The sequence below is a fragment of the Anser anser genome (genome assembly GCF_964211835.1).
Source record: "Anser anser genome assembly, chromosome: 9".
NCBI lineage: Eukaryota > Metazoa > Chordata > Aves > Anseriformes > Anatidae > Anser > Anser anser.
This window is the reverse complement of record NC_139729.1, coordinates 20,242,587-20,267,009: the sequence shown is the minus strand read 5'-3', so window position 1 is coordinate 20,267,009 and position 24,423 is coordinate 20,242,587. Positions and strand designations below refer to the sequence as shown.

The 24,423-nt window shown below is 39.8% G+C and overlaps 1 protein-coding gene across 1 annotated transcript in view; it reads left to right on the top strand.

The window, feature by feature from the left end:
* LOC310904146 (uncharacterized protein) overlaps window positions 1-24,202 on the top strand; it is a 372,616-nt gene extending 348,414 nt beyond the window's left edge. The window contains exons 12-14 of the mRNA XM_083848460.1: window positions 16,186-16,243; window positions 17,936-18,007; window positions 23,151-24,202. The gene's annotated coding sequence lies outside the window, so the exon portion shown is untranslated. The remainder of the gene's footprint in view (window positions 1-16,185; window positions 16,244-17,935; window positions 18,008-23,150) is intronic.
* The last annotated feature ends 221 nt before the right edge of the window (window positions 24,203-24,423 follow it).

Below are 24,423 nucleotides of genomic sequence, written 5' to 3'. Positions count from 1 at the left end.
AGCGTGTGACTTGGCTCCTGTCACCTTCCCTCTCCCCACTTGCTGCAGTGGCTGTGTCTCGGGCATTTGGAGCACTGCATCCTATGGTCTCTCTTGCCGTTCTTGACCCCACGGTCAGACTGAGCTGACTTCTCTGGAAGTAGGACAGGATGTAGGATGGTAATGTCAATGAGCAGTCCTCGGAAATAGATTGACCATCTCTGGCATGTGACCTCTGCTTACACAAGTCCGTGCTTTGGGAGTGGAGGCTAACTCAAGCCTCTCCTGCTTGCCACGGAAGCCTGTGGTGAGGTGGGGCAGATGGCAAGTTTGTACTCTAGTCTATTCCCAACAACTTGTGTGTGTTGGCAAGTCCTTGAGTTGATGGCACAGCCTTTATTGTCTATACATCTGAATATTGGGAAAATATTATTACAAGAGCTCTCAGCTTCCAGCACATTTTAGGAAAGGCAAGTTGCACGTGGTAGCACATTTGTCAAATGTGCAGAAAATCAGTAGCAAGCCTAATTGGCGACTTTGAAGGTTAGGGAGGTGGCAGGAGAAAGCAGAGGTTAAGATCTTGACAACATTGCAACTTTCGATAAACTTATTTTGTTTAATTCCATGGTTTTGAACATGTGTTCTATCAACTCCTCCCGAGCATTTAAATTCCAATTCCCAGTGACACCAAGGGGAACATTATTAACGCAGGATGGTGGGAGGTGTGTTCGCAAATCCATTTATCAGATAATGGGATTAACATGCATACCTACCAAGCACTGCTTTTAAAAACTTACTTCTAAATCTACATATGCCGTGATTATAGCAGCCACATTACAGCATAACAAATGAAAGTGCTGGATAAGCATTTTGAAGGCCTTTGCTCCCGATTCCGATAACACGGCAGCAGCCTGAAATGGGGGGGGAAGCTCTCATGTTTCCGAGTCAATTGGAGAACGTGAGCTCCTGAACTGCTGATAAAGTGAAGCAAAGGCAGAGGAGATTGCTGCATTTGAAGCAGAAAAGTGTGACGCTGAACCACTGAAGGACACTGGCCTGGCTGTAATGGCATCTGCTTTGTTTCCAGTGGCAGTGGGAGACAAAATGGGCCCAGGGAGCAAAGGGGAAAGATGCAGATGATTTATAGGATCACACCTAAACTTCACAATTAACTTCTGCTGTGTTCTATATAGGTCTGGCCATGCCACACTCTACATCTGTTCATGTGCACTTGGTGTATTATGACTTTTCTATTTTTATTTCTTACCCTATCCAAATTCTATATCCTTTTTTTTTTTTCTCCTGTAGTCATTATAGTTAAATGCTTTTTCAATGTGCAAATTGTGGCTTGATGTGATTTTTTATGAAAAGTCTCATCTCTTCTTTGAGTTTAGAATATGATACACCACTGCTTTTTTACTATTACAAGCATTTTTCTTTTATTGTTAAATAAAAACACAGGAAAATGCACCAGGGACAGTTTTCTATGAAAATTAAACCAATGCACTATTTATATGGGAACATGTACCTTACTTAGCATGAACTTCTGTTTTGATGTAGCCAACAGCAAAGGTTATTCAAAAAATATTTCCACAGGCAAATATAGTTGAACCCAAAGTTAAGCATGTTCTCACTGTTTCAAAAATTCCTTTGAAGGGGAAAAGAGCATGGCTTTTTAGAGAAAAAAAAGTTGCAAGTTTCTCTTCATCTTTGTTGGTATAGACATGAGCAAAACTCCTCAAGCTGACACCACTGAACTCTCTTTGTTTGTTTCATTCTTGCAAAGCAGAGATGAAGGAGCAGTTTCAGTATGCAAAGATCATCCCATCATTTGCAGAATGAGCTTGTCTCTAAGAGGGTCTGCTTCCATAAAAGCTTGGCTTTGGCAACAAAGTCTTGCTAAAAATCCCCCTCCCCTGCACAACCTGCTGCTGCTCCTTTCTCCCTTGCTGCAGTTTGTACCCCAGGCACTTCTGCTGGGAATTTAGGCAGCGCAGGTATGGGTTGGGGACACACGTCTTACACTGACTCTGCTGCTGAAGTCAACACATCCAGCATACTCTAATTTTAATGCTCTTACAGTGCGTGTGCTAATGTCCACCTACTGAAGAACATGCACAAATTTAAAGATTAGCAATAGTACAGCAAAGAATATTGTGAGCTAGGCTATGGAGTTTTGTGGATGAAAAGGATTAGTAGATATTGCTAAAAGCTGCTACAGAAAAAGAAGTGCTGAGATTTTTAATACCCTAGGGTATTAAGTTTTTATCTTTATTTTTCTAAAGTTCTGCATCAAGGTATTTTGGAGCCATAGAGAGGATTTACACACACACATCATCTCTTAATGAAATCTGGAAGCCAGCAGAAACTCTGGGCATCTTTCGACAAACTATGTCCAAACTTAGTGGTTCATCTTGTCGTACAAGTCCAGGGTGTGAGAGGGTGTGAGCTGGGCCATGGCTCCATTAGGATTCACTCTTCTGTTTTGACTCTTGGACTTAAAATGTCAGGGTAGACTGAATCTCTGTGAGTCTAATACATATTTCTCACTTTGGACGAAGTAGAACATAAAAGATTAGAAACCGTTTACCTTCTTTTGTAGCTACAATGAGAAAATTGGAAAGGATCAGCCTGGCATCAGTATGGGTTCTGTTTTTATGTCAAGCACTCACCTTAGCTATGGCACTCGCAGTGTGTCATATTGTTTCCCTTTCATAACTCTTCAGGAATCTCTACCTTTAAAAAGTATTTTAGCAATGGCACTATAACGGCATAACTATTAGAGTACACTGAGTTGCTGCTGTCCATGTTGATGTTGTTCATGTTGATGAGGCCTTCACTGCTGACTCATCCTCATGAAGAAGAACTGAGCTGTCCATAAGAACTGAAAAGGAAAATTTATTGGGAAAAATCCTTATTTGTGGTGTTGTGGTTTGTTGTTTTGTGGTGGTGGTGGTGTTTTTTTCAGTTGAAGCTAGACTTAGAATCATAGAATCATAGAATATCATAGAATATCCTGAGTTGGAAGGGACCCTTAAGGATCATCAAGTCCAACTCTTGACTTTTTGAAATATGACATAATACATGTTCTTAGACAAGTGGCTGGGCCCAGTTAGATAAATAATGCAGGAGTAAGTAGAGAATAAAACAGAATAGCTCAGTTGGAAGGGATCTTCAGGTATCATCTAGTCCAACTACTGGTGGAGGTGGCAATAGATGACTAGACAGGAACAGCAGTAATGGTCTGCTTTGCTGGATTGGCTCTTCACATCCCGCCAGTAAGGCATGGATGGGTGCTCATAATGAGCCTCAGAGGCTAGCACGACGCTGCTGGCATTATAACTGTGTCTAGAGGGAAACCCAACCTATGCATATAGACCTTTGTCCCACTCTCAGCAAAGAATGACTGCTCAATTTATGTTGTTCCTGCTGGGAGAGCCCAGGAAGCAATGTGGTTACATTCCCAGACCCAGCAATGTGCTGCTGGACACTGTCCTCCTTGCATCCTCTGCATGCCTGGACAATAAGGCCTGCAGAGACAGCCCCTGTGCAAGTGAAAGGGAGGGTTACCAACTGCTTGTGTTATGGTGGCACGGAGCAAAATGAGCAAAAGATTTTCCTTAAATCCCCTTGGGTCCTGCTTGCGTGGTCGGGACATGCCAGCTTGCACATGTCCTTTGCTGGAGGAGGACTGTAAGCAGTAGTCAGAACACGAGAAACTCAAGGTGGACGTGACAGGAGCAAATGAGAGTAAAATATAAATGCAGGGACCTTATATCCTTATATGCCATTAGGTAGTCACTTCTTCCTTTTCTTCTTGCCACCACTTTTCTTTTTTGTGATTACACCATGACTCCCTCCCAAAGGGGAACGAGAACTTTTACTCCCTGGGCATCAACCCTATTCCTAGTTTTGTTTCTTTTTCCTCCGTTCATATTTTGCTGCCAGTCTGTGCATTCCAGTCATTTTACCTTACACAGATATTTATTTTTTTCCCACTAGATGGTGCTTGAATATCTCCTCACTGCACAGCCCTGCTGCCGCAGCTCTTCTGTGGCTGTCATTTGTTGTCAGGCAGGTTCACCTCTGGGCTTTGGGAGCAGAAGCATCTCGCAGTGCAGGTGCTCTTGACCTGCATCATTTGCATTGTGCTTGCTATGCCTTACCACTAACAGTACATTTCTTTTCCTCCCCTGAAAACATCAGCAGCAAATGGCAACGAAATATTGCTTAGTAGAAAGCTGGAGACCCCATGAGCTTAACCCCTGGTTAAAAGGGTTCTTGAAGTCACAAACTTGTTTGCAGAGCACCATCATGCCATACATGTAAAACAGCAATTTGTATGTCTTTGAGTGCTTTTACTCTGGAAGTTTGCAATGTAGCTGTACCTGCATAAGCTTCAGGTTGTAGAGGTTGGGAAAGTAACTTCCAAAACCAGGCTGGGCTCTGTTCAGGTGCAATGCCACTGGACAGCAGACTGCCTGAATCCACAGGCCTCTTGTGGTAATAGCACTGGGGGGAAGAAGCGGTGCCTGATATTTTTATTGTCCATAAATGTGAAAAGAAAAAAAAATCAGCTATAAGCCTACTGGATATTTTTCTGAGTTTTTAAGGCTGTTTATGTACCCTGCACAGCCTTAACATATGCTAATTTTGACTGCGTTTATACTGCATATTTGTATTTCCGTGAGGGAAATCTTAAAGCTGTCTGAAAAGGGAAAAGAGTTTCTATTAGCAAGGGAGGAGGGAATTACTAACTGCAAAAGGAATTCAGTGCTCAGGGAAGTACAGCTTAAAGTGAAGCAACTGATTTTCCCATACATGGGCCTCTCTACGTCTCTCAGGGAAAAATAAATAAATCTTTTCAAACAAGCTCACACAAGTAACGAATGTGTCTGCATGCTTCACACATAGGTAAAATCTCAGAACTTGTTTATTTAAATGAAATGATCATCTCCTAAGAATTGTTTCCCTTGTACAATTGAAAAAAACTGCAATTTGTTTAAAGTTATATTAAATCTATGATTTAATACTAAGGGAAATGGATGCTTCTGTAATTTTGAACAATTCTAATTGTATTGACTAATTGAAGCTCTAGCTGCTAGGCAATTCATCAGCCTTAAAATTCAATGCTCCTCAAGCTGAATTCCACTGATTGTCATTAAACTCTAGAGAAGTGTTTCCCCTTCTCCTGAACAGGAGATTTGAAAACTTGATGTTGATATTGCAGCCAAGTGAAGATTTCTGCCAAAAATGCATTGGACATCCTTGAAAGCCCAGGCACGTCTGCCAGTTTGACAAGCTGCTCACCTCTGAGCCTCCTCCAGGCACCAGCACAGCTCAATGCAGGCGTCAGTTTTCTGACTCCACTTGCAACGTGCTTACTTGTGATTGAGCCCCAAACCATCAGCCCATCGTGCACTGTCCTCCCCAGCAAAGGGCGTTCTCATGAAGGGCTCCTATTACATTAGCTCCCCAACTGTACTGATTACAGGGATAAATAATGTATGCTGGAACTACCCAAAGAGATGTGTGAGCTTTACAGAGCCTGCCCCTGTCGCACACTTCAGTCACAAAAGGCATTGCCTTTTTTTTTTTTTCTCCCTCGTGTTCTCCCATTATTTTGAAGGTATGTTTGGTTTCAAAAGTTAATGCCCACATTGTTTGCCTGACAGGCAGCTGATTGGCTATTGTTCATTTAAATCTGGAGGATTTAAAATAATTCTCTTTAACTATTCTGGAAAAAATATAACTTTGCCATTGGACTCAAAGACATAATAGCAGTGAGAAAACCCAGTGTTGCAGGAGGGCTGCTTTTGAAATGATCTGTGGCTGCAATGGAAAAAGAGGTTGACTGGTAATGTAATGGCCCACCTGATGTTTCAATCATGCTGTTACAGCTGGTTTGTCAAGGGCACCTGAAGAGTCAGCTATTGTGCCGGAAAAGCGAGGGAAAAGTTATCTTGCAAACGCTCAGAAACAAACATATCAACATTTCAGGGTTGTCCTCCCAGTGCTGCTTCACATTTCCAGGACTCAGTTCTGAAGGGAAAAGTACCTGGGCAATATTGCTCGACTTTGGTGTTTTCAAAGGCATCTCATTGGGTTAGGTATCAGATCAAGACTGAGGATGCTCATATATGAGTTGAGTGTCTCAAAGTCTTGTCCAAAAGCCAGGGAGGCAAACACTTCTGGGACTCAAGTCAAAAAAAGTCTGAGGTTTGTCCAAATGGACATGAGAAATCTATCATGTAGCCAGAACACATCCCTGCAGAGCACAGGAGCTGTCAAACAGACATCCCTAATCCGACTATTTCAAGCATTCTCACACTCCTGTTTTTTCTTCCTATTTGTATGCACAGAGGGGGGCAGAGAAGAGTGTTTCTGTTTTTCAAATGAGGCTGGAGCAAGAGCAGAAGAGCGTGCCTAGTGCTCTCAAATCCTTTTTTTATCTTCCTCCATTTTTCCTCCTGCCTGCCTGCACTAATAATACCCACAGGGATTTGCACCTCTATGCTGGAGCAGGGGAAGTCCTCCAAGCATAAGGCTGTGGGGCACACAGTTTCAGAGCCTACCACAAATATAACTTCCAGGCTCTGGGGAGCACGGATTGGAGATATGGATTTGAAGAGTGAGAAGGTGGGGAGCAATTTGGCCTTGGGGATAAGGATCCAGCTCCAGGACTAAAGCAGTGCTAAGGATGAATATATCAGCCAGGGAGTGCCTTTTGCAAAGCTCATAACTGAAGCAATTTAGCAGATTCTTGGGAGGTGGGCTGTGTTTCTTCAGTGACTCCCAGCTCCTCTGGAGGGGAGGTCTGCAGCTTGCAGTCAGCGCATTGCGTTGTCAGCCGCCTTCACACCCTGCCCTCCCACGCTGAACAGTGACTTCTTGAACCCTCTAATGCTCCTGTTTTCAAATATATTTCCTTTTTATTTTCCCCAGAGATAAATCTCTTTTGTCACTTCACTGCAGGCTATGCTGTAAGGTTGTTTTCTTTTCTTTTTCTTTTTCTTTTTTTTTTTGGCCTGCTATTCTCTGTAAGTGCTGGTGTGTAGCTGAGCTGTCACAAGAACAAATCAGCGAAATAATTGTCTTTGATGGGCTATTCACATCATGTAACTTCCAGTGGCTGGCACAGATATCTAAACTAGCCAAAAAAACTGCTCTGAATCACAGAAATCCTTTGATTTTTGAATGTGCTGTAGGTCTGAGTGTTACTTCCCCATCTGATCTTGTCCTCAAGGTCCCACTTCTACCCCCAGTTTGGAGGCAGCCTTCTCATTGCCACCATGTCCAGCCTGGAATATTATCTGAATCTGTGAAAGATGCAGAAGAAATCATGCAACTGTCTCAAAAGAAGTCTCCACCTGCTCACTGTTCACAGCCCTGCAGAGTGGCTCCTGTTCACATACAGGGATGGGGTTAGGGATCTGATTTGCAGGTGGGACTGGCTTGGCCCACTGCTGACTCTCCACTGCCCGTGCTGCTTGGATGGGCCGTGGGTGCAGCCTCCAGCTCAGCACTGCAAAGCTAGGCAGAACTGGTAATACTGGGGAAGATGAGAGAAAATGCACTTCTCTCACACAGACGTCTTATTTAGGCACACAAAAATTAGGCTAGCTGATTACATGCTGGCTTGCAATTTGCTCTGTTCTCCCCTTGCTTTGATCTTTGATGGCATCAGGACTAAATTTTATGAAGTGCGTTCAAGTATTTAACTATGCAATTAGGAAATGAAACTTCAAAATCCCACTAATTGCCTGTCTGCACCATTAGCCATTTAAATAGTTCAAAAATCTATCCCCTCAGTACTTGACCCTGTTTCACAGAGCAACTTACTTCCACTTGGGCACCCAGCCAGGCACTCTGGGTGTGAAATCAAATGGGTAACATGGTGCAGGGGATTCTGCCTTTTAAAAAAACAGGGGGTGTTTCCCCTACAGCCTCTGAGCTTCTTTCTTCTCCCGTCTCATCCACAGCCACAGTGTCCTCACTCTTCCTGTTACAGTCAGACTATTACAATATCCAACTATACTGCCTAAAAATGCTATCAGATGGCAAGGCAGGCTCCCTTGATGTGTCCCTGGTGCTTACTTAGTCTCCTTCCCAACACATTCAAGAAAGTCATCAGCCTCAGACAAGGTTTGAAAGGTTCTAAATTAGCAATTTTGTTTAGATAACATAACTGTTGTGTTCATAGTACATATTGATGAAGAGAGAATTGTAGCCAAGATGCATATATGAAGATATGTAATTTCAGAGTAGCTCAGCATTTCTGTAGTTAATATCATGTATACAGAGAAGTAACGATTTGTGATGTTCTTAAGTAGACTTTAGTACTAGAAAACTGCATGCTACTAGCTAATCATCACTCTTATTAAAAGTCTGTCTTAGTGCAGAATACAGCTTATGAGCTTTAAAGCTTACACTAATCAAGACTCAAGATCAACCACTGATGTAGGTCACCGATGGCTCAGCTGATATGTAGCTGCTCCTCACCAGTGTTAACACTTAAACATTTATATTGATGAAATAAAAAGTTCAAATTCTGTGATCTGAAATAAAGGAATAATTACATTTTGCATATTAGGAAATCAGTCGCCATTTGCACAAATACGTAGATAAAAGGACAGAAAATTAAACGGGTTCAGTGATAATTCATCTAAGTTGTTATCACTTATAGAAAGTATTAGAGCTCCCATGTGAAAGTCTTAACTGCTGTAAAACTGTTATTTTAACCACAATTATTGATTTATACAGCACAAGTACATAGAGACATGTAGTCACTGAGCTGTGGGCTATTGAGAAGAAATCTTTCAAAATCTCATTTATTTATGCTGTTCAGAGATGGTCCAAAACTTTTATGGAGCAAGGACCTGGCCCCACATCTCAAATGTCCTAGCTCCTATATGATGTAAACCAGTCTTTCTTCCTGTCCCAGTGATTATTTTATTCATTCACTGGAAAACTGTGTCAGCAGGTAGGCTGCATCCCACAAGACTGTGTTGCTCAAGAGTCAGAGCTTTCTTCTAGAATAGAAGTGATGAAAATTCAGGTCTGGCTTTCACTCCTGGCTCAGGTTCCTCTCTTCACTTGGTTTCTAAGGATAACTCCTCCTAAGTGCTTAACATGCTTACAGGAGAGATCTGGGATTGAGACGTGGAAATGAGTAAGAAGGAAATTGGAGTAAGTGAAGCAACTCTAGAGTAACTATGCATCCTTCTGTGAGCTACTGAGCTAATTAACATTTGGGTTGGTTTCCAGGGAATGCAACTGCCCTGTTCTTCTGGGTTCTTTGTATTATGAAAACTGTTGTCTTAGAAGTTTACAAATTTTTACTTGTGTTAGTTACCATTAATAGTTGATATTTATACCTTAGTTCTCCTTCCGCTTGCACTGGTGTAACCAAGGAGTGGTTCTGTGAAAGCAGATCCAGAGCGGATGTAGACCAGCATAGCACTGCCGATTTTTAAGAGTGGCATAGTTCATAGTAACCGTGGATCTGCCCTGTAGAATTATACCAATGTAAAGCATTGCAATTCAGTTCTTGAATTCAACAACTTTATTGACATGTAAAAACTTAAAAATGGAGAAAAGTATCCCATAGTTGTGAGGTCTAGGACTACTTAGCACAAGTATAAAAGGAGAATATTGCAGAAATAATATTGAGTTTGTTAAAGCTTGGGAATTCATTCTCAATTTCTCCATGGATTACTTGGGCATGTATTTTAATACTATCTTCTTTCTAGCTTAAGTAACATTGAAGTCATGAACCAAAGTAGCAAAAGCAAGAAAGTTCACAGTTAATGGTGACATTGTCCTTAACTTGCCCTGAGCTGGAAATGTGCCTTCATGACACAGCAGAGTACTCTAAGGGCACAACAGCAATCTTAACTCGTGTTTTGCCTCTGGCAGTGTAGAGCAAAAGTGTATGTGTAAAATAACTTAAATACCTTGGTTTTGTTTGAAAAGCAGGACCAGTGAACAAATGGCTGAAATGGGCTGTTAGAGAGGTCCAGTTTCTACACCTCATTTCCTTGCTTAGCAATACTAGCCTGGACTTTCATTTATGCAATGAATTTGGCCAGGGATAAAGAACTGTATGAAGGCTTGATCTGCCATTCATTGTGCTTACCAGCAATGGTTTTCCATGAAGTGCAGTGAATACTGGGTTAGACCCAAAACTAATTAATTTTCCAATAGCTTGTTCTAGAAGTTATTTTTAGTTTATCCTGACCTAGCTGCATTGTCATTTTGTTAAGAGCACTTTGATAGAGTAATTCAATTGGATGTACCACTACACAGCAGAATTCGTAAAGCAACATCTTGTGTAACACAAGAGACATAACAAGAGATACCAGTTAGGAGCTATTGTTTTCATCTGTTCATTGTATGAGATTCTGGGTAACATGAAACAACCATATTTCATGAGTTGAAACAATCCATCAATGTGAAACCAAGCATTCACCAAGCATGGTAAATCTTAATTCTTACTTTTAGCTGCCTCTGCTATAAGGGCACTTTTATATCTTTGAGAAATTTCTTCTATTTCCAAGCCCTCACACCAGGAGGTTTGTGAAGCAGTGGCTGCCTGAAATTCTTCACCCATGGAAAGCAATCTTTTTTTTTTTTTTTTTTTTTTTCCAGCTCCATTACTGAAACTGGATGCAGTTGTTTAAGTTGTTTAGAGATAGCATTTTGTTTTTTTTGGTAGAACTTGATCTGTTGCTGATACCAATACAGAAAGTCAAAACTCAAGTTTCAAGGTTGAAATTTTGGCCTTACTCCTTTTAACAATTTATTTAGGCTATGATCAGACTGGATAAACATAAGTCACTAGCAGATTTCCTTTGAATCCATCTGCAAGGATTTAAGAAAAAAAATTGCACTTGTCAACATGGTCTTCTGACAGGAAATAACATGTATGTCAAGGAGGCATGAGCCCTGAATTCAGGGGCTCCAGTTTATATTGTGGTACCAACAATGGCAATCTAAATTGATGATTTCTGTTCGATCAGCAGTGGAAATAACAGAGCCTGAAGTCAAGTATCTCCTTGAAGTTATGCATTGTAACAAATTGGCACCTTAAATCTGCACTGAGGCCTCTTAACATAAAGCTGAATGTCTTGACAAGCTTATGTCCACATTAATAACAAATCCTGGTGACACAACCCCTTTAAGAACAGCAATAACAGGTGAAGCCTATTTAGTGGAAGCAATCTGCTTTGTTTTGTTTCAGGCAGAATATTTGGAAAAATCTTTCTATTTTATTCTGCTCACTCTCACATTATCAAAATTCATAAGAAGAGTATGGTTCAGTCAATATTATTTTAACTAACTTATTATATCTCGTTAGTCATTTTAAGAGCTGTCTATTTGCCTAGGATAGTCTGTGCATTTTTATTTTATTTTTATTCTGAAAGACTGCAGTCATCATCTGTCTGTTTATGTGAATGATTAAAGTCTTCAAAGGCCTTGATGGATTTTTTACTCTTTTACTCCAATTGCACTCCAAATTTGCAAATTCAGACAAACGTATGTCAATTTGTTAAAACAAAGGCAATTATTAAACAGTAAATAAAATAAACTCAACTTGGCTTCTATAATAATGACAGTCTAATGACCCAAGTAGTTTGAGTAGTATAAACAAGGGATGGACAGCAAGTGAGGAAGGCCGTAACATCCCTGAAATAGCTCCATCCCCAGTTATAAATATTGTGTGGCCTGGCTACTTTGTAGAAATTTTTGAGGAACTCTGGTCTCCACAGGCTTTGAAACTGAGGCTGTATTTGAGCATAAATAGTGTTCAGGCACCAGAAACAAAGAACAGGAAGAATTTAAAATGGTCTCTTGTAAACAGAATGCCTTTGTTTAACGACAAAGTTTAACGACATTTAAAATGGCTGGAAGAGTCTCCTGAATTATTTCAGACTTCTCAGTGTAAATGATTGTGCCCTGTTTGTACAGTTTATGACAGACAAAGACAGAAATTCATCACCTCAGTCCCAAGGTGTCCTTGAGCCTGTTGATGCCATTGAGATTCATATTAGCTCTACTGTGTGCTGCTGAGCACCACGAACCAGAGACGTGCACTGCTGGTGAGATGGCCCTCAGAACGATCAGTGAATGTCAAACTCAGAGCCAATATCTCTTTGGGTTTTTCTTTCCCCCAAAGCTGGAATATTGTGTCACATTCTTTCATTCAGATGCTGAATGCAGCCAAGCAGTAGTCAATGATGCAGAAAGTGGTCTGGCTGCCCATGACATTTTTTAAGTTCTCAGAAATGATCAGAAAGCTCCTTGGATGTTGCTGGGGCATGCAATTGGACATCAATACTTTTTCAAAAATACATGAGACTGGCATTTTTTTACCCAATTCTTCACTGTGTTTTAAACCGAAAAAAAGATCTCTTTATAACTAGTATCTGAAAATGTATCTTAAGAAATGATGATAATGCTGATTAGTACAGCTTATTGTACAATATTTGTGCTTTACAGTTACTGACCACTCTTCTCTGGAATAGTTCAACTTGCCTTTGATTATATTTTCCTGCCACATTGAATTTTTCCCTGTGGCAGGTGCAGAACAAAACAGTGAGCAGTAATGCACTTCTTGGGGAAAAGGCAAGTAACTGTATAATTTACTCAGTAGTGTATTTCTACTTACAATTATTGCTAATTAAAAAGAAAAATTCAGTGCAAATTGCATGACGGCACTGTGTAAGATGGGTGCAGAAACAAAACACACATACAACCTGTGTCAAGCATGCTGACAAATGAAGTGTAAAATGCTACTGTTTGTTTATTGACTGCCTGAGCATGCGATGAGCGATTATCTTTACCTCACTAGGTAGCCCAAGGTTTCCAGTGGTATCAGTCTTCCTGTTTGTGATTCATTTGTGCAAACAGTGGAAAGCTGAGCACATAACCATGAAGGCAATTACCGGATTACTTCTCTGAACCTTAATAATGGTGTTGTTTCCCCGTCCCCTTTCCAACCTCAGGGCTGCCTGTCGGGTAGCTGAGGGTGGGACGTTACCCAGCTCCCTCCAACCTGAACACAAGGGGACAGGTCGTGCTTGTAGACCCCATGAATCCCTACTTCCCGGCAGCAACATTTTTCTAATGAGCTCCCAGGGAGTGGGAATAGAAACCGGATTCACCACAGTGCATCCAGGGCTGCCAAGGGGCGGGAGCAACCTGTCCACCTCCAAGGCAGGGGCTGCATTCATGTATGCATCAGGAGGCTGTTGGAGGGTTGTTTTTAGGGTGTGACATCTTTTTTTTGCTTCCTGTGCAGAGGCACGGGGAAGTCGCAGGGGGTGAGTGAGGCTTCACACCAGCGAGATCGCACCGCAGCTACAACGGCAACCTGAGGCTCTGAAAAAGTAGTCTGGGCCTGCTCTAGGCTCTCCTGAGTACCCCCTCAATGGCACACTGATTTTGATCTGTAGTATTTTATTCTTTATGCTTCTGGCTATCTGATACTCCACAAAGCACAGCCTGCCTGCAAACCTAGCTGGAAGAGCTCTGGAAGAGAAACAAAGCTCGTAGTGAGACCTGTGGAAAGGTTAATCCGTTCAGTGGATTAACACGAAGGTGAAGTAGTGACTAGACAGCAGCTTGTAAATATTTACATAAATAAGACATCTGATAGTACAGGACTGTTTAGACTTTAAAGTAAGATAGATTCCTAAACCCCACGGAGTCAAATTCAGATCAAAGTTTTGCCTCTGTATTTAACAAAGTGGTGATTGGCCACTGGAACAGCTTTGGAAGGGAGGGCTGGACTCCTCCTCACTTGAAGTGATTAAGTAAAGAATTGGTTCTTTTTTCATGTTAAAGAATTAAAATATCTAGTTTCACCACAAAGAAAGGTCTGCAAGTGGGAAGTACTGAGCGACACTGCCGGGCCTGCGGCAGGAAGGAGGTTAGGCTGAGGCCTGCCTGGCCTGTGAAACTACAGTATCACCCACTGCTAAAATAAGGGCTCTAAAATTAACTTAGTGATTCCCCAGCAGCTCTTGAAGGGAGCACTAAAAAGTGAACTGTGGAAACATCATGAAAACATTATGACAAAACACGAAACCCCAATCTCCAAGCTCAGCAGGCCATGGAGGACCCTGATGAGAAGACTGGAACAGAACATTTTCCTACAACCTGCAAAACAACCTGTTGCTTCTTGGTCTGTGTGCAGTACCTCAGAGAGCACCTGTGTGTTGCAGATCTGCAATAAAATACCTGTGATTTTAAGAGTTTATTCTCTATGGTCTTAGTCAAGAGTTGTTAACTTTTGTCAGAACCAGATAAATTGAATTCCACTGGCCATTTGAACAAAATGGAGAGCTGTAAGCAAACAGACAACAATATAATAATGTAATTTTTTGGAGCCAGTTTGTGACTTCTGTAGGAACACCTTGCATTTCCTTTAATCAAGATGTTAGGAGGATAGGGACTAGGTGACCTTTCACAAAACACTGTTGCTGCAGCCACCTCACTACCCTATGGACTCAAGATGAACAAAAAATTTGAACAAATACAAACAACTAGTTGACTAGCTTTCTTCTGGAGCTTGGTTTAGGTATTAAAATAATTGCACCCCGTTCGCTTTCGTCCTGAATGCTCCTAGTTCACCTAGTTCCTGCATGTGGCTGAGTGCCTGTAGTAGCACCACTAGAGCTTGAGGATGACAGGAGATTCACTTCCATGGATGTTAGATTTGATCTCCCATGAGACTGCCTCTCTCTATCTCCACAGCATTTATTTCTCTTTCCCCTTCCAGTTCAACCATTATTGTTTAGCCTCTATCAAAAATGAAAAGAATGATGATTTTTTTCTCCAGTAAATATGGATCTCTTAGGGTTTTATTTATTATTATCATTATTGTTTCTTTTACTTTTTTACATTGCTCTTAACCTAGCAGCATCATTTTACCACAACAGAAATGTATACACTACAGCTGCAGCCTTAGCTATTTGATCTTATACAGTACACTGTATCCCCGTACCAATTTGTAACACGTCCTAAGTCTTGTGGAATTACCCCCATGTGTAGAATTACATTTGTGTCATATTTATTTAATGATAGATTTGCTAACACAGCACCTTACAAATAGAATTGCGGACTGCATTGCAATCAATCACTATACACAAACTTCTAGCAAACGGGATAGGATATCTGCCCAGATCATTTCTAGTCAGACAGCTGGGAGTAGTTTTAACTATGCACATCTGTGTGTGTTTAGTCATCTTTTTTAATGTAGCTAATAATCTCGTTTATAAGACTTTTTGGACACACATTAAATGCTCTTCTGTCTCCGATGTGCACTACTAAATGAAGACTGATGTCTTCTCTAGACTTGGAACAAAACTGATGGAAATTTGGTGGGTTCTCAGAAGTGTGGGCCTCTATGTAATTAGGTAAAAAATTCAGTTTCCAGTTAGAGCTGAATTTCTTCTGAGCCTTTGTGTGCATGTCCTTGGAGATGGATTTAGAGAGGTTTCAGCTTAAAAAGGCGGTGTTGAGGTTACCACCTTCTGGCAATGCCTTTCTGGGATGCTTGTAGCTGCAGTTAAGTATAGCAGGCTCTGACCTGCTGTCATACTGGAGTGTATTCTGCTCACCCCCACATCACATATGCCTTGGGGCACATTCGTAAGAGAGAGAATCTTTTTCCTCTATGGTATGTTCAGATAAAATAGCCCCTGGTGGAGGAATCATGTCTGGAAACCCAAGGGACTGAATTTTATACCCTTACTGTGACTTCACTGGTTTACCTAGACTGCTTCCTGGATGACCACCATTCTTAAATCCATTCAAAATACGTAAGTATACCTTTGTCTCCATGAACTTTAACAGAGTTTCCTTGTTTGGAAAACCAGTTTATTTCATTTGTGTTTTTAATAGTCACTTGGAATCTGGGAGTACTTGAGATATAAAAACAACTGTTTTTCCATCATGAAATATATTTTAATCCATTGCAGAACTATATCTTGAATGTTTTGGATTTAAGTGGCAGAAACATGTCCTAAAAGTTGAGGTAACCAAAAGAAATCTGGTATGCTTTAAGACACTGATATAAAATATAACATTGTCAAATAAATTAATGATTCAGTATATAATCAATGACTGACATAGGATTAATTCTGGCCACCACTGGAGTCATCCTTCACCATAACTAATATTAATGTCCTTTCTTCACAGTTCTGGATGAAAAATAAAATGAGTATAAAAAAATGACAGTGTTTCTTCAGCTTTAGAGGTAACTTTCATATTGTCATTACAATCTCCAACTGTCATAAATCAAACAAGATGTGCATCAGTTCATTTCTGTGTACGCTTCTTGCTTTATGGTTAAAAGACTCTATTCTTCAGAACTGCCAGGACAGAAAACTTTAGCTACTCAATTATTTGAGAGCTTTTCTGTTATAGGAGATACTAACAGAAACTGTTGCTCAGCTGTATACCATTATTGTCACTCTAAAGGGCACTGGCAACTGAAAAATATCTGACAAATTGACAACTTGACAGGGACACGAGATGGTGAATTAATCTACCTTGGCAGAAGGCTGTTGGTGAATATTTAAATAGGTTAACAGTCAACATTAAAGCCCTGAAACCAAATACGGGCTGGCAGGAGAAGAGAACAGGTAAATCTGATATCTAAATTATATTCTTAATAGTGTTCTTTAACCTCAGAATGAAAACCAGATTCTCAAATCTGAACTAAAAGAGTTATTAATCTTTCCTTACATATTCTTTGCTGAGCAATAGTTCTTCTTTTAAGAGGGATTTTTTCCTTTAATTTATGTGTGCTTTCATATAGGCAAATTCCAACCTCCTTATACACCTAAAAGATACATGGGTTCAAATAGATGGGTTAAGTTCAAGAAAAAAAAATCCACTTAATCTATTAAGAATAAATAAACCATATTTGAATTGGTTTTGATAAAAATTTGAACGTGCTCATAGGTCCCTCCGTTTCTCTGATCATTATCCCAAAATGCCATGAGAAATGTATGCTGTCTGACAACATATGACTGACAGACATAGTGGTTTTACAGCCTAGGTTTGTATTCCTGAGGTTGCATAAATCTAATACGTAGCTGGAAATACGACAAAATGAGAAAAAGTGAAAAAGGAACATAAGGGATCTTAGCAACTGTGTGGATGATCTAACCACAACTGTTAACTGCTGTACTTTCTGGGTCACCTGCAATATCTTTTTGGCAATAAACAGAAGGGCTAACTCAGCTGGCACCACATACCTTTACCTTGCAGAATATCATTGAAAATGCACAAGTTAGGCAACGCACTTTGTCACATCAGTTTCAGGTACTTTCAGGTGGCATTTCTCCAAAGGGATGATACAGTTCAATAACAATGGTTTTAGCCATCTGTGTGCTCTGTAATAAATTCTTTGACTATTCCAGAATCCTGTTTATCTCAAGAAATGCTCCAGGGCATTGAAAACTGTTTTCTATGGATAACTCAAATCCAGGTTAATAATAAGGGTTCGTGCTGGTCAAATCAATTTTCATTGTGAAAATGTAAGAGTGGTTCTTGTGGGAATCTCTTCTGGGTCCAATACTAATCAGTATTTTCATTAAGTATTCAGATTAGGGAATACTGTGTTACTGTATTTGCAGATGCTACCAAGGTGGGAGGCATTCTGAAGGTGAGCAGAACTCAAAACATCAGTAAACTAGATAAATAGTCTGGGTAGTGCTAAAAAAAGCAATCAATGACAAAGTGGGAATTAGTCAAGAATAATAAATTGCATGAATATTAGATATAAAGTGGCTGCAGGGGAAAAAAACGTTCAAAAATGTCATAGTGGGGCATACATTGACCAGTACTCAACAGTGTAATAGTTATGGAAAAAAAAAAATCTTGTTATGTCTTATACAAATGTATGCAAGATAAGTGAAATGATTTTTTCCATTCTGTGCAGCACAGATAAGGCCTCAGTTAAAGTATCAGCTTTGTTTGGTACTTGGCAATTTGGAAAGGAGGTGGCCAGCTGGTAAGTCCAGATGCGAGCAGGTAGGAGTGTGGGGCTGGAAGACCTGTGCCCATTTTATTTTCTAGAATACAGTTGCTTAACTCAAAACTGATTTCAGTGATGTTGAACGTATTTTTGTGGAATGATCACAAAATGAACAAACAGCAAAACAAAAGGAAATTGTTATTTAAAAACCATGAAATGCTATTGTTGTGTTTGCTATTGCTCCTCATCTAATAATATATGTTTGAGTACTGTATGCTGAGTTGCTCCCTTACATTTCAGCATGGGACTGTAGTATCAGCCATGAAATCTATAGAGTATCAAGTGGCTAGTAAGTTCATTATTCAAAAGTCTGTACTGTTAACCATAATCTCATATTAGACTTGAAGCCTCCATATAATTAATACAAGTAATCCTGCCACCTGATCCATCATTATCATCATGATGCTACAGTCCCAGTTGTGAAACCAAGAAGCCTGATTTGTGTGGAAAGTGCAATAGCAGTAATTAAATTAATCGGTGTTACTGGAAAAGATCAACACCTGAGTTCTTATTAACATTGTCAGGCACCAAGTTTTTGACCGCCTGTGTTCTTTTAGCCTCTGACCAGATAATATTAAATATCACAACACTAAATGTTAGTTATGCAAGGCAAAAGAACACTTAGTTAATCTGTGTGGATTCCACAGAAAGAATTACTATAAATATACATTTCAATTTGTAAATACACTTACAGTGATTGTGTTGGTTTTCTTCCAGATATATTTTAGCAAACATATTCATGGGTAGGCATGATAGTTAATTAATTAATTGATTGATTGAAACAAACCCAGAGAATATTTGCAGGACCCTTACTCACCATTTTATAAATGTGTATATTCTTTGCTTAAGAACTATATATATATGTTTTAGCAAGCAAGAAAAAGAAGGGATAATATATCAAATGTAAAACAGCTCTTTCTTTGAGTCATTTCAAAGAATAACTCGGGTAATATCTACAGAGTAGGGATAAGCCTCCAGTGGCCTAGCACTGTTCCCACTCAAGTTAATGCAAACTCAGTCATTTATTTCAGCCAGACAATCTCACAGCTATTTTAGCAATTAGGTTCATGTAATGAATTAATTGCATAAAATTATAAGCAATTGGTAGACAAATACAAAGAAATGAAATTAACTGGATAAATTATATGCTGTGAACCACTTATCTGTAATACTTAGCTTTTGGTACTGTGAAGTATTTCAAATAAATGATACAATTCAATAAAAGGGACTTTTTCATTGAAATTAAAAAAAAAGCCATAAGGTTATTTAATTGATATGTGAATGATTTTATGAAGTTTTTGGTGTATTTTTATGAAGCTTGTAAAATCCTAAACATCTTCTGGAAATACATCACAAAACATACAATTATCAGTGCTCTCTCCCTTGCTCTTCTGAGTCTAGCATTTAAGCCTGTCCAGGATCATGTCCCTTCTGGTTATTTTTCACTGAGCCAGTGAATCATCTCTCATTATACCAGTGCCACCAACCCTACAGTAAAATCAGAAACAAGGTCACATTGCTCACAGAGAATTTAGTGCTCTAAAGCTAGAATTGATCCTTACAAATTAGTTTGTTTATAGTTATCTTTGGTATCTTCTAGCTACATTGAACTATGGATTGTAGGCATATCCTCAGCCCACCTCTACAGATATTGTTAAAAATTGGTATTCAAGTAAGGATAGAGTCAAAAATGTTTAAAGACCTCTAGATTTTTTTTCCAATAGCTAATTCAGCAGGGTGAAGCTCAACATCTCACAAGATTGGGCCCCAATATAGCAATAGCATCAGTAAAGTACCTTTGTTGTGATCATACAGTACCATAAAGAAGCTGACAGAAAGCTACATATGATCCCAAACCAGACCTCTGATTCTATGACAACATTATCAACTAAAAACTTATGCTTTCAAAAAGAGACAGGAGATTAGGAAAGGAAAATAAAAATATGCAGGGAAATCACCAAATATGGGAGACTTATAGAATTACAGCTGCAGCAGACCTAGATGGAGAAAGTGAGATAGCAGAAAAAGGATTAGGATTAGGATTGCTTATGCACTTATATAACATTTGTTCTAAATTTGATTACAGTACTCAGTAAAATGAGAACTCAGTATTCATCATGCACAGCACATTTCACATGTTGGGATCATCATTTACATTTGCAAAAATAATTACGAATCATCTGTAAAATGTTCTAATTATATTAATCAGCCGATGTTTTGCTGTACTTTGAAGACATTAAGCATTGTAAGAACTTCAGATGTAGCAGCCATATGTTTCTTTGTCTCATATGGCTGCAGGAACATCATCTGTCATGTTCACAGCTATTTTTTATTTTGTTGGCTTCAGAGATTGCAAACATCCCTTCATGATAGTTACATTACTGCACCCTATTTCAAAACTAGAATATCAGAAATGGATTTTTGAAAGTAAACTCAAATTATGAGTACCCAGTTTCAGATTTACAAAGCTTCAGTTTAAGAAGGACTAAACGCTTCCTGTGATTTTATTCATTGCTGTGGTTAGTTCTGAAATTTGACTCTGAAATTATAGGCAGGTTTTTGAAACTCTGAGCCTACGTGACTTTCTTGTAGCTCGGCCAGAAGTGCAGTGTGGTGGTCTTGTGGTATCTGTAGTATCATAATCTGTCACTAGACTATATATATACTTTAAAACCAGCTTGTTATATGAAATACAACTTGTGCTAAAAACTGTCTTTTAATTACTCCATCCTAAAGGCCAGAAAAGTCCCATTCCCCAAGAACAGCATGCCACACTTCAGGATGTTGACATCAAAATAAAGAGGAGGAAAACAAAAAATAAACAAAAAAATACACCCCACCTTAGAACAGTTGCTATTCAGTGTTACATCAGTGCTAACCTAAAGTAAATTACAAGGGCCTGGGGGTGAGGATAGCATGCCTGAAGTGCACAAACCAGCATGGGGTGCAGCAAGGGCCAGGGGCTCCCAGGTGGTAGTGGAGGGTCCCAGAATAACAGGGCAGGACTGTACTGGCCGGGTGCATCCCACTGCATCCTATGGTGTGTCATTAGGGAAGGATGTACAGCCCCAGACTGAGCTGAAATGAAGTCTCCAGGCCCATGGGCAGGATGGGGAGAGGCTCTAGGGGTGCTGCTGCGGTACAAGTAGGTCTACTAGCACCCTCAGGACCCTGAGGGGGTGAGAGAGGTGTACAGCTGTTTGGAGATGACATGGCATTGCATGGCATTGCTGGTGATGCACCTACACCTCTACCAGCTAGTGGTATGATTCATTTACAACTTCTGAAGTGCCAAAAACTTTACTGTAAACGTTGTACTGAAAGGGAGAAGTATTTTTGCCAGCTTATTTTCTTTGTTAAATGCTGTTAGTAAATGCTTTTGTTGTATAAAATGCATCTCTTTTAGAAAAATCTGCTTTTACAGCTGTGCTAATGAACAGCCTCTAGTGTTGACTAAGTGCAAGCTAGTGACTTTTTCTTGAGCTGTGAGACCTTCTCATACCCACTGATATAACTGAAACTTGTGTTCATGGCCAATGTTGGCAAAGATCTTGTATTTTGTCCTTTAAAGCCCAAGGTGACTGTATCACTTTTAGATGAGGCACTGAAATTTTCTTTACCAGTCAAAGCCGTCTCTGCCTTGTTTGCTAAGGCATTTGCTTAACTCCAGACACACTGGAGCCCTGTGCTTTTATCATAGATGTGTCTGAGGGGGTGAGTAACCATTATTTTTTACGGTTACATAAAGCAGCTACAGAGTTAGAGTCACCACCCACCAGCTTAATCTCCCACACTCCTGAGAAAGGGATAAATTCACCTGTTTCAGGGAATATCCCATCACTTGCCATTGATGCATATGCTGAAATGGTGATGAGTTGGTGGAAACCACTGAATGAAAGGCACTCCCAAATTGTTTTGCCTTTATCCTTGGATGAGGTGAGAGAAGATTCTTGAAGAGGAACCTGTGTAATCACAGCCCATTGTGGCTGGAAGTGTTAAGATCTATAGGCACCCCAGTCAGGTTTTCAGTACTCAGGTTGGCTACAACCCAGCCAACAGCACAGCAAGAAATACCTTGAGGAATATCTACTTTGTAATTTGAGTGTAGTGTAGGAACATCTGAGCTAGTTTTGTATGAGCTAACTCAAACACTAGAAAAGCTGAGCCCTGGAAACATAAAAACTGTAGTATAGATGTACCCTTAGTTACGACAAGCTTACTTCATACCTAAATCCCAATGAGATTTAGGAAAAAAAAAAAAAAAGCTCTTTCCCACTTACGTGACTTGTACAGTTTGCACCAGAAGGTGCTCTCAGAAAACCTCCATCAAATTCAGATTGAACAGTCCTCAAGGACACGGGAAACAGAGATGTTCAACCTCTACATGAGGGTGTTTGAAATCCCATATCCCGCTATCCAGAGAATGTCATTAGCAGATTTTACACTGTTTTGCATTAAGCTGTTAAGGCGAGAAAGAGTGTCTAGAGCCATAAACAAAATTTATCTGTATCTTCCCCGTAAGATCTCAAGCTGCTTTTCAGAGTACCGTACCTAGGTGTGTCAGTGTTTGTATTACAGTAGTCACGGTGGTGTCCTAGGAGAGTAGTGTCAAGAGACCTATACACTCCTAACTGCGTCTAAGCATTTCTATTTTATTTATTTATTATTTATTTAATTTTAGGAATTCAATCTTTTATTACTTACCTAGTGGTCTTAACTGAGATGCTACAAAGCAAGGAAAAAACATTCCTGGTAAAAGATATTATTAGATTAGTGTTTGTTAAGAAATCCCAACAGTGAGATGCATTCTTTTCTGCCTGGCAAGTTTTTACAAGGGCTAACCATGATGCAATATATGGATGTGTCCAATAATCACTTGATCATATAAATTACAAAAGTAAATTCTTGTAAGAGGATGAGTATACAAATGAAGTAGTTGGAAAAGTGTTTTTTTAGGGGACAGGGAAAGAATTTTAAATTTGCTTAGACTAGTTCAGAGAATGCGTAGCAAGAAGAAATAACAAAATAATGCGCTTTTGTTTAGATCTAGTAACAGTCTTGGAAACATCACCTTTTAGCATGTACATCCTGTAATTTGATCTGATCTTATCTCTTGCAGGGTACAAAAAAGGAATAACAAATCACACACAAGGTTTGCCTTTAAAAAGCTCAGCTCATTTTTTAAGACATTTTTACTTTTCTCCTGAAGAAAGACTGGTTGCTCTAGGCTAGAATTCACATGTGTTTAGATGAAGGGCCTTGTGACTGAAAGTAAGCCACTGATTATCTATATATAATTGGTGCTTCAGCCAATAAGTGAATGTCTGTGGAATAAAGATGCCTAGAAGAAACTCTGTGTTCCTTAGACACCTCTTTTTCTCTACAAATTAGAAACAAAAAGGGCATTTTTCTAGTTAGCGTACACTTTTAATTCATAGCATAGTTACTGAAGTAAATAATGCATAGATTAAAATACTCACTTAAAGAAATGACAAAATAATAAAAAATCAAAATAACAAGTGATAGGAATTATCCACCAGGAAAACAGTGAATTCTGAGGACCTGTTACTTGTCTTTCGCGACACAGACCTACATCCCTGCTCCTGTCCTCTTAGTGCTTTTGTTTCTACATTTGTTCGCTTTCTGTTTGGCCCCATAGGACACAGGTGCTCCCTGGCTGCATTGCAAAACCTGGGCTGCCTTCCTGCCACGTGACCCAGTGCTCCAGAGCACGCTGGCCTATTTGCTAACGTGTGCTTCATTTCCATTGCAGCAGCAACCTGGGTTGTGGCTGGTGCATCCAGGGATGTGACAGGGGAAAGGGTTCAGCTACAGAGAGAGCTCTTTCAAGTTTTTAAAGGCAGGATTGCTGGAGGCCATTCACTTTCTGGCATCAGTGCTGCACATCACTGCATGACCTTACGTACTGTATGGAGCCGTACAGCATGCCAACACTTCACCAGCTCCCACTGAAGAATAGCCCCCAAACACCACTCAAGAATAATGGAAATATATGAATGCACAAGAGCAAGCCCAGGGAGTAAGGTTCATGCTTTCATGTTCAGGAAATGGTTCTGTGGTTTCCAATGTTTAATTTTATAAACCTAGATGTAGTGCCATTGATTATGTAAGAATTAATCATGCACATATAATTAAAAGCTTACTGGACCTAATATTTGTGTGTGTTTCTATATTTGTGTACACATTTTTATATCAGACAACATTTGTGTCCTCATCTTGCTAAACAAACATCTGAAATCATTGCTCTTGTGGATATTTAACTGGAAATCTTGGAGTCTAATCAAGAAAGCCTTAGCAATGGTTTAAACCTAATCTTCAAATCTGAAGGTGATGTTTCGTTCTGCAGTTGCTTTTTTTTCGGTGTAAGACAG